General features: G+C 35.7%; 1 non-coding gene across 1 annotated transcript; it reads right to left on the reverse strand.

The window, feature by feature from the left end:
• Positions 1-2,467: 2,467 nt before the first annotated feature.
• LOC125614752 lies at positions 2,468-2,574 on the reverse strand. The gene has a single exon (XR_007345320.1). It is a non-coding gene; the product is annotated as a U6 spliceosomal RNA (small nuclear RNA).
• Between the last annotated feature and the right edge of the window lie 6,744 nt (positions 2,575-9,318).

A 9,318-nucleotide genomic window follows, 5' to 3' on the forward strand; every position in this document is an offset into this window, starting at 1 on the left:
AACATTATTAACATTATTTTAAATTGGGAAGTCATAATTATAAATCTTTATGGGGTAACATGATTTTTTATTTTTATTTTTTTATTAGTTGTTCAAAACATTACAAATCTCTTGACATATCATATTTTATACATTTGATTCAAACGGATTATGAACTCCCATTTTTACCCCGTATACATATTGCAGATTCACATTGATTACACATCCACTTTTTTACATACTACCATACTAGTGTATGTTGTATTCTACTGCCTTTCCTATCTTCTACTATCCCCCTCCCCTCCCCTCCCATCCTCTCCCATCTTCTCTCTCTAACCCATCTACTGTAATTCATTTCTCTCTCTTCTTTTTTCCCCTTTCCCCTCAATTCCTCTTATATGTAATTTTTGTATAACAATAAGGGTCTCCTTCCTTTACCATGCAATTTCCCTTCTCTCTCTCTTTCCCTCCCCCCTCTCATCCCTGTTTAATGGTGATCTTCTTCTCATGCTTTTCCTCCCTATTCTGTTCTTAGTTGCTCTCCTTATATCAAAGATGACATTTGGCATTTGTTTTTTAGAGATTGGCTAGCTTCACTTAGCATAATCTGCTCTAGTGCCATCCATTTCCCTGCAAATTCCATGATTTTGTCATTTTTAGTGCAGAGTAATACTCCACTGTGTATAAATGCCACATTTTTTTAATCCATTCGTCTATTGAAGGGCATCTGGGTTGGTTCCACAGTCTTGCTATTGTGAATTGTGCTGCTATGAACATCGATGTAGCAGTATCCCTGTAGTACGCTCTTTTAAGGTCTTCAGGGAATAGTCCAAGAAGGGCAATAGCTGGGTCAAATGGTGGTTCCATTCCCAGCTTTCCCAGGAATCTCCATACTGCTTTCCAAATTGGCCGCACCAATTTGCAGTCCCACCAGCAATGTACAAGTGTACCCTTTTCCCCACATCCTCGCCAGCACTTGTTGTTGTTTGACTTCATAATGGCTGCCAATCTTACTGGAGTGAGATGGTATCTTAGGGTGGTTTTGATTTGCATTTCTCTGACTGCTAGAGATGGTGAGCATTTTTTCATGTACTTGTTGATTGATTGTATGTCCTCCTCTGAGAAGTGTCTGTTCAGGTCCTTGGCCCATTTGTTGATTGGGTTATTTGTTATCTTATTGTCTAATTTTTTGAGTTCTTTGTATACTCTGGATATTAGGGCTCTATCTGAAGTGTGAGGAGTAAAGATTTGTTCCCAGGATGTAGGCTCCCTATTTACCTCTCTTATTGTTTCTTTTGCTGAGAAAAAACTTTTTAGTTTGAGTAAGTCCCATTTGTTGATTCTAGTTATTAACTTTTGTGCTATGGGTGTCCTATTGAGGAATTTGGAGCCCGACCCCACAGTATGTAGATCGTAGCCAACTTTTTCTTCTATCAGACGGCGTGTCTCTGATTTGATATCAAGCTCCTTGATCCATTTTGAATTAACTTTTGTGCATGGCGAGAGAAAGGGATTCAGTTTCATTTTGTTGCATATGGATTTCCAGTTTTCCCAGCACCATTTGTTGAAGATGCTATCCTTCCTCCATTGCATGCTTTTAGCCCCTTTATCAAATATAAGATAGTTGTAGTTTTGTGGATTGGTTTCTGTGTCCTCTATTCTGTACCATTGGTCCACCCGCCTGTTTTGGTACCAGTACCATGCTGTTTTTGTTACTATTGCTCTGTAGTATAGTTTGAAGTCTGGTATCGCTATACCGCCTGATTCACACTTCCTGCTTAGCATTGTTTTTGCTATTCTGGGTCTTTTATTTTTCCATATGAATTTCATGATTGCTTTCTCTATTTCTACAAGAAATGCCGTTGGGATTTTGATTGGCATTGCATTAAACCTATAGAGAACTTTTGGTAATATCGCCATTTTGATGATGTTAGTTCTGCCTATCCATGAACAGGGTATATTTTTCCATCTTCTAAGATCTTCTTCTATTTCTCTCTTTAGGGTTCTGTAGTTTTCATTGTATAAGTCTTTCACCTCTTTTGTTAGGTTGATTCCCAAGTATTTTATTTTTTTTGAAGATATTGTGAATGGAGTGGTTGTCCTCATTTCCATTTCAGAGGATTTGTCGCTGATATACAGGAATGCCTTTGATTTATGCGTGTTGATTTTATATCCTGCCACTTTGCTGAATTCATTTATTAGCTCTAATAGTTTCTTTGTAGAGCCTTTTGGGTCTGCTAGGTATAGAATCATATCATCTGCAAATAGTGATAATTTAAGTTCTTCTTTTCCTATTTTGATGCCTTTAATTTCTTTCGTCTGTCTAATTGCTCTGGCCAGTGTTTCGAGAACTATGTTGAACAGAAGTGGAGAGAGAGGGCATCCCTGTCTTGTTCCAGATTTTAGAGGGAATGCCTTCAGTTTTTCTCCATTCAGAATGATGCTAGCCTGAGGCTTAGCATAGATTGCTTTTACAATATTGAGGTATAAAAATATGGAACGCTTCACGAATTTGCGTGTCATCCTTGCACAAGGGCCATGCTAATCTTCTCTGTATCGTTCCAATTTTAGTATATGTGCTGCTGAAGCGAGCACTTACTTATATATTTTTAAATTACTGCATTATTAACATACACAACATTGAAATTCACCATGCTTTATTCATAGATGTACAGAGAGAGTTTAGTTTGTTTCATTCTACTGTTCATCCCTCTGTTCGTCCTCCATGCCTTCGGTGTAACCCCTTCCACAGATATCTCTGCTATTTTTGTTGAATGCCCTCTTTTCCATTATGTGGTGAAGTATTCACATATGAGGGGAAATATTTGACCTTTGGCTTCCTGAGTATGGCTTATTTCACTTAGAATTGTGTTCTCATTTCATCAATTTTCCACCTAGTGCCATAATTTAATTATTCTTAATGACTAAGTAAAACTTCATTTTGTATATACATCATGTATTCTTTATCCATTAATCTGTTGATGGGTTTGATGGCTGGTTCTGTAATTAGGTTATTATGAATTGTGTTGTTATAAGCACTGATGTGCCTGTGTTTTTATAGTATGCTGATTTCAGATATTTAGATATATACCAAGGAATGAGACAACTGGGTCAGATGGTAGTTCTATTCCAAGTTTTAAAAGGGCTATTCATACAGTTTTCAAGAATGGCTGTACTAACTTGAAGTCCTACCAACACTGCATTACTGTCCATTTCCCCATGAATCACTCTTTTTTTTTTCTTTTTAAAAATTATTTTCAGGTGTATGTACAGTAAAGTGTATTTTGACATATTATACATACATGGACTATAAATTTCCATTCTTGTGCTATATATACTGTGGAGTTACACAGGTTGTGTAATTCACATAAGTACATAGGAAAGTTATGTCTGTTTCATTCTACTATTTTTCCTATTCCCATCCTCTCCTTTCCCTTCATCCTTCTATGTCTAATCCAATAAACTTTATTCTTCCTTTCCCCCAAATATTTTGTCTGATATGTGGATCTCTGCACAATATTCTAGATAATTGATATTTTGAGTGGAGTGAGATAAAATCTCCATGCAGTTCTTTTTGAATCTAATAGTTTTATTGAAGTATAGGGAAAGAGCAAGGACATTATAACAGACTTTCTCTTCCTTGTAGCTTTGATTGTCATTTCCCTGATTCCTAAAGATGTTTATATATAAAACATGGTGTGTGTGTGTGTGTATATATACACACACACACCACTTATATTTTTTTCTTTTAAGCAATGTCTTTTTTTAGATTTTGTGCCTGTTTATTTGGGGTTTAATATTTTTTAGATTTTTTTTTATTATTCTGTATATGAATTTCCTGAGGAACAGATGAAAAATATTTTATCACATTGGTAAGCTCTTTGTTCACATTCTTGTTTCCTTTGTTGTGCAGAAGTTTGGAAATTTGATTTCATCTCATTTATTGACTGTTAGTTTTATTTCTTGTGCTTTAGAAGTCTTGTTAAGTTGATGATTTTGTCAATATGTTGGAGTGTTAGGCCACATTTTCTTTAAGCAACTGTAGAGTCTGTAGAGTTTCTGGTTTAATTCCTAGGTCTTTGATACACTTGGAGTTGGCTTTTACGCAGGGTTATAGGGATCAAGTTTTATGTTTTACACATATGAATATCCAGTATTCATAGCACCATTTGTTAAAGTCTTTCTGTTTTCTTCAACATATATTTTTGCCCCCTTTGTCGCATATCAGGTCACTTTATCTATGTGGGTTTGTCTGTGTTTTCTTTTCTATTCATCTTCAGGTCTGTTTTGGTGCCAATATAATACTGTTTTTTTAGTAAAACTGTGATATAATTGGATATCTGGTACTGTGAAGCTCTCAGCATCACTTTTCTTGTTCAGGATACATTTGGATTTTCTATGTCACTTCTGTGTCAAAATGAATTTGAGAAATGTGTTTTGTCTGTGTGTTATGAAGAATGTCTGTGTTGTGAAGGATGTCATTGATATTTTGACTGGGATTATACTGAGTCTGTTCACTGGTTAAGGTAGTATGACTATTGGGATAATATTAATTTTGCTTTTTCAATAATATTGAAAGTATTTCCACTTCTTAAGATTGTCTTTGATTTGTTTTACTTCATCATTTTATAATTTTCATCATTGAGGTTTTTTATCTCCTAAGTTGGATATTTTCCAAAGTATTTTCTTTAGGGTTTTTTAAATGAGACATTTTTCTCGATTGTTTTGAAGAGGGTTTGCTATTGCATTATAGGACTGCAATTTATTTATGTATTATTTTCTTGTATCATCTCTTTTAGTAGATTTGTTATCAGCACTATAAATTTTATGATGGAGCATTTTAAATCATCTAAGTAAAATGTTCATGTCATCAGTAAACAGAGGCAACAGGACTTCTTTTTCCTATGTGTATGAAATTAGTTGATTGTCTCGCCTGTTAGCTCTTGCTGGGGATTCAAGGAGTGGTGAAAGTTTACTTCCTTGTTTTGTTTTTGTTTTTAGAAAAAAATGTTTCAATTTTTTTAAATTCAGTTTGTTATTGGTATTGGTTTCTCCTTCTATCACTAGTCCCTCTGGTGTTTTTAACCTGAATGGGTGCTGAGTGTTGTGAACAGGCTTTTCTGGATCTACTGATTATATCATGGTATTTTTGTACTTAAATTTGTTTATACAGTAAACTTTGTATACGTGTGTGTGTGTGTGTGTATGCATGCATGTGCGCATATGTATATATGTACACATATATGTACTTAAATTTTTGGGGGGGAATTGGGAATTGAACCAAGGCATGATTTTCCAATTAGGTTCATGTGCCACTATCCACTTTTTATTTATTTTTTCATATTTTTGGAAATGCATTATAGTATTACAGAACAATAGATTTATTATTACATATTCACATATGAATCTAATATAAAAATAAGCAATATTATACCTCAGTGTTTCCCTTTTTCTCCTTCCCTCCCCCAGGTCCTTTTACTCCTTTTTTATTTCTTCTATTTAGATATATGTGACAGTAGAGTACATTTGGAGATATTATATATGGATGAGATATACCTTATTCTAATTAGGATCCCATTCATGTGGTTGTACATGGTGTGGAATTTCACTGGTCATGAATTCATATATAAACATAGGAAAGTTATGTCCAGTTCATTCTCATGTCTTTCCTATTCTCATGCTGCTCTCTTACCTTCATTCCTCTTTGTCTACTCCGATGAACTTCGGTTATTTCCTCCCTGTCCCTTATTGTGTATTAGCATCCACATATAAAAGAAAATATTTGGCCTTTGGTTTTGGGGACTGACGTATTTCACTTAGCTTGATAGTCCCTAGTTCCATCATTGTACTGCCAAATGCCTTAATTTGATTTTTCTTTAAGGCTGAGTAATGTTCTATTGTGTATATATAACCATATATTCTTTTGGATATTTGATTTTAAGAGAGACTAGGATGAAGGGTCAAAAGCTTGGAAGAGAAAAGCTATTGGTATGATTCTGTAATTCCCAGGTGTCCTTATGGAAAATAAAATTGACACTTCACCCCAGGCCATCTGTTCAAGACTACAACAATACATCTCAAGTAGGGTACATGCCAGTCACTTGGAGAGCTCACTCAGACTCGGATTTCTGGGCCTCAATTCAGAGTGTCTGACTCAGGGCCCAGGGGTGGCCCTTCTTTATTTCTTACAAGCCCCCAGGCTTTGCTAAAGTTCCTGGTCTAAACACTTGCAACTGATGGCCCTGGTCTAGAAATTTCAGGGGCAGTGAAGGTGACATAAGGTCCTCCTTGGGTCCAGTCTTCACCTTCTTTCCCTACCTCTTTTCCCAGTGCCCTACAGAGAAACCTACTGTAGCTCCTACTTAGATCACACCTGCATATGTCCATGATAAATTGGGGCACTTGGGATTCTCCAGTCTCATGGGCCTTCCACAGTTTCAGATTTTTTTCCCTGAAGACTGCAAGCCCTATCTCTGTACTTCAACCACTGTTCACATATCAGTTTTTAGAATCTCATCTTTTGGATTGTTGATTTCCATGTGAATTTTAGAACATCGTTTACTCTTAGAATTCCACACTGCATTTTTGTGATATTTTATCCAGGACTTTGTGGACACAGGATGTTGCTGATGACAATGGGATTCCTCTTTTTCCCTTTTATCAAAGGAAGCTACCAGTCTGGGACTAACTCCTCTACTGAGTGTCAAGGAGGAGCCAAACATATGGGCCCTTTTGTGTTCCTAGGACTATGAAAAATAATACTTACTGGGTGTCCAAAAAATCAATTTATTGTACCACAGTTGTGGAGTCTAGGAGTCCAAACTGAATTATTATAAGGTATCTGCTCTGAAAGGTCTAGGGGAGAAATTTTCCTTGTCTCCTCTAGCTTTCAGTAGTTGTAGGAAATCCTTGGCATATCTTGACGTGTAGATTCATCTCTCCTTTTTCTGTCATGATTATCACATGTTGTTCTCTCTGCACAGGTATACTTGTCCAAATTTCCTTTTCTAAGGTCATGAATCATTAGATTATAGCCCACTCTAATTGATTATGGCCTTATACAACATTTTTTATGTGCAAAAACCTCATTTCCAGATGAGGTAATAAGCTTATATGCTGGGAAGGGCATGACTATTCAACCCAGAGCATGTATTGAGCACTTAATATGCCCTATTCCCTGTATTTCCCATGGCAGCACTGTGATGTACACACAGGCATCACTCACACTGAATAAACTAGGATATGAAGCTTAGTAAAGTTGTTCTCCAACAAGAAGCACATGGAACACACAAGGTTGTAGTCACAGTGTAGCTGTAGCATGGGTACACCTGTCCATTGAAAGAACCAAAGGCCAAATAATCTTTATGATATGTGGATACTAACAAATAATCAGGAGGGAGAAGGAAGAATACACCCCTGCACCTGTGTAGACATGAGACTGCTTCCCAGAAATAGTCCCAGAGTACTACAAAGGACTTCAAATCTTTTAGTAGCTGCCTCTTTGAGAATCTTAGAGCAGGAATTGATGCATAAAATAACAATGCTCAAATTTACTCATCAATTATCCCAAAAGTTGCAATATTACTCTTCTAAATTTAGATTACTAGAATTTCATTGAACATCCTATGCGGGTTTATAGTATGGAATTAAAAAATATTTTTCTTCACTATTGAGATATATAAATGACAGTAGAGTGAATTCTGAAATATTATATACACATAGAGTATAGCATATAACTTATTCTAATTAGGATCCCATTCATATGGTTGTAACATGATATGGGGCTTCACTGTGTGTGTGTGTATTCATAGACGAACATAGGAAAGTTATATCTGATTCATTCTGTCTTTTCTATTCCCATTTCCCCTACCTTCTTTTATTCCCATCTGTCTAATCCAATCAAAGTGTATCCTTCCTTCTCCCCCCTGATTATTTGTTAGTCTCCACATATCATTAAGATTATTTGGCCTTTGGTTGATAGGGTCTATTATGCTGATTTTATGTCCTTTAAGTTTATACTGAGAAGTGGGATAACTTGGTCAAATGGTGGCTCCATTACAAGTTTTCTGAGGAATCTCTATACTGCTTTCAAGTATTGGTTGCACCAATTTGCAGTCCAATCAGCAATGTATGACTGAACCTTTTCCCCACATCCTCTCCAACATTTATTATTACTTGTATTCTTGATAATTGTCATTCCAATTGGAGTGAGACAGAATGCCCGTGTAGTTTTAATTTGTATTTTTCTAATTTGTAGTGATGTTGAACATTTATTTCATATATTTGTTGGCCATTTGCATTTCTCCTGTGATGTTCCTGTTCAGTTCCTTTGCCCATTTGGTGATTGGAATGCTTGTTTTTACAGTGTTAAGTTTTCTGATTTCTTTATATATCCTTAAGATGAATGCTGAACCTGATGTGCAGGTGGCAACAATTTTTCTCCCATTGTAGGTTCTCTTCACATGCTTGATTGTTTTCTTTGCTGTAAAGAAGATTTGTAAATGGGCAACTCATGTCCCTCTTGAAGCAATTCAATAATAAATGATACATGGAAAGCAAAATATAAATTACATGTGCGTCACGCTCATTTAACGAGTCATAATACCTTCAAGAGATAAAGGCAGTGATAATCCTATTTAAAATCATGAAAGTAGGTTCATAAAATGTAGGCCCTTTAGCCAAATCCCAATTTCAGTAAGTCATAGAGTACAGATAGAAACCTAGTTCTGCACTGTTATTTGTGTTTTCCCTGAGCCAAGCTGTAGTAACAGGCCCAAAAATCTAATGAATTCAATTTGTTTGAATAGAGATAATAAGATATTCTTATTAAAACACACTGGCCCAGATAGTATGATGGTTTAGAATTATGTCCTCTTTGCCAGTATTAGATGTTGACAATTTAAAATATTGTTTAGGATTCATCATTGATTTTCTAAATACAGATGTTTGGGGTGGATGAGGTAGGGAGAGAGGCTCTGCTTGTAATATAAAAAAAAACAATTTGCCTCATTCAAAAGTTGACAGATATAGCTGAAGGATGTTAGAACAGTCAGTGAAAGAACTCAAAGAACTCAGAAGTAAGCCTGTATTCTCATTTCAATTGATATATATATATATATAGTATTATTACAAACTGTCATTTGTTTTGCCTGCTTTATTCCCCTTTTTTTTTCCATTTTGACATTAGAAGAAAAAAATAAAGAAGAAGCAAAATTGTAAGACCACAAGCATATGGAAGAGTAAGTAAAAAGGGTCTTCTCTCCTGTACCTTATATCTGGGAATGATTGTATTGTGCTTCAGAGTAACAGGTTTATAACTAGACAGGGCCCCTCTCTCTG

The sequence above is a fragment of the Marmota marmota genome, unplaced genomic scaffold (genome assembly GCF_001458135.2).
Source record: "Marmota marmota marmota unplaced genomic scaffold, marMar, whole genome shotgun sequence".
In the NCBI taxonomy this organism is placed as follows: Eukaryota; Metazoa; Chordata; class Mammalia; order Rodentia; family Sciuridae; genus Marmota; species Marmota marmota.